The sequence below is a fragment of the Euprymna scolopes genome, chromosome 5 (assembly GCF_053919585.1).
Source record: "Euprymna scolopes isolate OS-2025 chromosome 5, ASM5391958v1, whole genome shotgun sequence".
Classification (NCBI taxonomy): domain Eukaryota; kingdom Metazoa; phylum Mollusca; class Cephalopoda; order Sepiida; family Sepiolidae; genus Euprymna; species Euprymna scolopes.
This window is the reverse complement of record NC_136486.1, coordinates 102,995,793-102,999,736: the sequence shown is the minus strand read 5'-3', so window position 1 is coordinate 102,999,736 and position 3,944 is coordinate 102,995,793. Positions and strand designations below refer to the sequence as shown.

The 3,944-nt window shown below is 35.1% G+C and overlaps 1 pseudogene; it reads left to right on the top strand.

Moving 5' to 3' along the window:
• Positions 1 to 551: 551 nt before the first annotated feature.
• Positions 552 to 668, top strand: LOC145277347 (5S ribosomal RNA; annotated as a pseudogene).
• The last annotated feature ends 3,276 nt before the right edge of the window (positions 669 to 3,944 follow it).

The window sequence follows — 3,944 nt, the reverse complement described above, 5'->3', positions numbered from 1 at the left end:
CACAGAAGAGACGTTGCGAGTTTATCTCTCCTCCATCGATATTTTATGGTCGTTGCTGGATTGGGTTTTAATCTATGGTCTCTCCCGGTAAAACATTCGGAACAAATACACGCAATACCGCCAACAACTTCTCGCATACTCTATTAGTGCCTCTTCGCCCGAAGACCAATATCAAAGTGTAATATGTGTTCTTCAAGTGCTGCATTTCATTTTCTTGTTCTCTTCCAGCGGAGGAGAAATCTTTTACGACTGAGACAATTTTTATTTTTGTTCCTTTTCTCCACATTAAAAAACGACCTTGGCGTCTAACTTTGTCACATGGGGAGGCTTTGTAAATAGGTATTTTATTAGTGCCTAAAACTAAACGAAAACTCTATGAGCTGAATTTTTTTTTCCTAGAACAGTCCGTTTGTTGAACGCAATGCGGCGGATCTGCTTCCCCCTTAAATTTAACAAGGTCGTCTTTAAATCCAATGTTAATAAAATTCTCTTGGAGCATCGTCTTAGATAATCTGGACCTTGTTGTTTTACAATCTACCTAATATTTAACTGTATACGGCATAATCACGTTGACACACCGATTCTCGCCAGATTATCGAAGTTAAGCAACGTTGAGCCTGGTTAGTACCAGATGGGTGACCATTTGGGAATTCTAGGCGCTGTATGTCCTCTCCGCTTATCTCAGCATTGTTTCCAGTCGTCCTAAACCTCCACTTGCCACTGAAACAATGTTGACTCAGGATAGGCGTGGTTCGGGATTGCGCAACTCTTGCCACAAACATTTCACGCGGAGGCACCCTTGCAGTGGATATCCATAGTCTGTCAAGACTGAAAGAAAGCCACTAATATTCAACCCTTATCCTAGAGTGATATTTGGGCCATGATAAATGGTAACCTCCTTTAGTGAAAAAAACAAAACATTGTTTGGTATTTTTGTCTTTGAGAACTTTCTGTTTGTCTTGATGAGTTCACCGAAGAAATATCTAATATTCACATAAAAATATTGATTACACTCCGTGAAAGAAACATATCTGTAAAATGAACAGAACTTTGAATTTTGGGAATAAAATATGATTGGTAAAATGAATAAAAACTTGGATTTTCGAATATAGCAAAAATGTTATTTATATGCTCTATTGTTTTATTTTAACGAACATCGAGCTTCTGATGGCAAAAATGTTGGTATACATAAATAATAGAAAATATTTGTAAAAGTACATTTTCACAAAACCTATATATATATATATATATATATATATATATATATATAGTGCCGCCAAAAAGAAAGTCCGCACTTGTAATTTTTTCAAAAACTGCAAGTTTAAGCTAAATTTAATGTAACTGTTTAAACAACCTATAACTCATTTGATTCGCCTTTTATTCCTCTATAATTTTACCTGTTCATATTTGACTTTTAATTGAAATATTCTAGTGTTCACGTCAATTTCCAAAAAATTACTTCAAAAGGGTCCGCAGCAAAAAATTCGCTTAAAACCAGCTTAAATTACCGCCCCTAAATCAGTTTAAAATATCCACCAACAGGCAACAAAACATATCTAATCGTAATTGTTGTTGTTCCAGGTTATACAACTTAACATTTAGTCCATATGCCACGACTTTCTTTTAGTGATCGTAAGGAGCTCATTAATCTCCACCTTTCTGGTTTATCCAATCGAAAAATCGGCCGCAGATGTAAATATGATGAGAAAACGGTGCGAAAGACTGTTCAAACGCACCAAAACACTGGCAGTGTTCGTGATGCCCCTAAATCTGGTTATATTAGAGTTGCTTCTAACAGGGAAGACATTGTTATCAAGATCCGCAGCCTAAGAAACAGATTTGAAACGGCACCCCAAATCCAACAACAGTGCAATCTTGTTAAAAAGTGCTCTCTTTCTAATGTCAAGAACTGATTAGAGGAATTTAATTTGCGAGGATATGTTGCAAGACGCAAGCCAATGATTTCTGTAAAGAACAGAAAGCGCCGTCTGCAATGAAGATCATGACTCTTCATATTGGTCAAAAGTGCTTTTTAGCGATGAAAGCAAGTTCAATAGGTTAGGCAGTGATGGTAGGCAGTACGTTCTTCGGAGGAAAGACGAAGAATTTTATCCTAGGTGATCAGTTTCAACACTGCAAGGTGGTGGAGGTTCAGTTTTGGTGTTGGGCGTTATTAGTACCAATGGTCCAGGGCCTATAGTTCGCTTGCAAGGTCGATTAATTCGGCTAAGTACATTAATATGTTGACTGAGCATTTTCTACACTACTTTGGTCGGAATTTGGATGATAATCCCATCTTCGTGCAGGAAAATGTACCCATTCACACAGCTGGCAATGTCAAGAGGTTTCTGGAAGAGCATGATATTCCGTGTTTCGATTGGCCTGCACAATCTCCAGACCTGAGTCCTATCGAAAACGTATGGCATTACATCAAGCAACAGCAATGCAATAATAAAATTTCAAATTTGGAAGAACTTTGGACAAAAATAAAAGAAAAGTGGGATGTGCTTTCCCCGGAGTATTGCTGCAGCCTAATTCCAGGAATTCCCAAAAGATTGCAAGCTGTCAAATTGCAGAAGGTTTAGGCTACTAAATATTAACTAGTTCATTGTGTTCCTGTTGTATTTGTGTTGCATTAATGTCCTAAACTTACATTTAAATAACAATTTTCCGTTGTGCGGACTTTCTTTTTACCTCCTACATTGGAAGTTATTTTTTTAAAATTGACGAACCACTAGAATATTCCAATTAAAAGTCAAATATGAACAGGTAAAATTATATAAGAATAACAGGCCAATCAAATGAGGTATAGTTTGTTTAAACAGTTACATTAAATGTAGCTTAAATTTGCAGCTTTTGAAAAAATAAGAAGTTTGGATTTTCTTTTCGCCGCCTGTATATATATATATATATATATATATATATATATATATATATATATATATATATATATATATATATTGCTTTTGTCTGTCTTCCTGTTCGTTCCATTCTTAATAAGAAACAACGTATCCGATCTGGCTGATATTTAGTATGCATTGTTTAATACGGTATAGTAAACTATGTATTATGGTATCCGTTCGATGCACAATTAAGAATTATTAAGGAGTAGTCACCATAATACCACACTTACTCTTACTTATTCTCGGACACGACTAGGTCGACTTGGTTGAAATTTTGTTTGACCTTTTGTTATGATTAAGTAAATCAAAGTATTATGCTATCCGTTCGATGCTAAGGATTAATAGAAATTGGTCACCATAATTACTTTCACGTTGTCTCGGAAACTACTGAACTGATTTAATTAAACTTTGTTTGGACATTTTGTATGATAAAGTGCAGCGGACTAAGTATTATGGTGCCCATTCTATGTTCAGTAAAGGAGTAAGAAAGATTAATATTCACAACACTACCATAGTTTCTCATGCTGAACACAACACTACCATAGTTTCTCATACTGAACACAACACTATCATATTTTCTAATTTTGAACACAACACTACCATATTTTCTCATGCTGAACACAACACTATCATATTTTCTAATTTTGAACACAACACTACCATATTTTCTCATGCTGAACACAACACTACCATATTTTCTCATGCTGAACACAACACTATCATATTTTCTAATTTTGAACACAACACTATCATATTTTCTCATGCTGAACACAACACTATCATATTTTCTCATGCTGAACACAACACTACCATATTTTCGAATGCTGAACACAACACTATCATAGTTTCTAATTTTGAACACAACACTACCATATTTTCTCATGCTGAACACAACACTATCATATTTTATCATGCTGAAAACAACACTACCATAGTTTCTCATGCTGAACACAACACTATCATATTTTCTAATTTTGAACACAACACTACCATATTTTCTCATGCTGAACACAACACTATCATATTTTCTAATTTTGAACA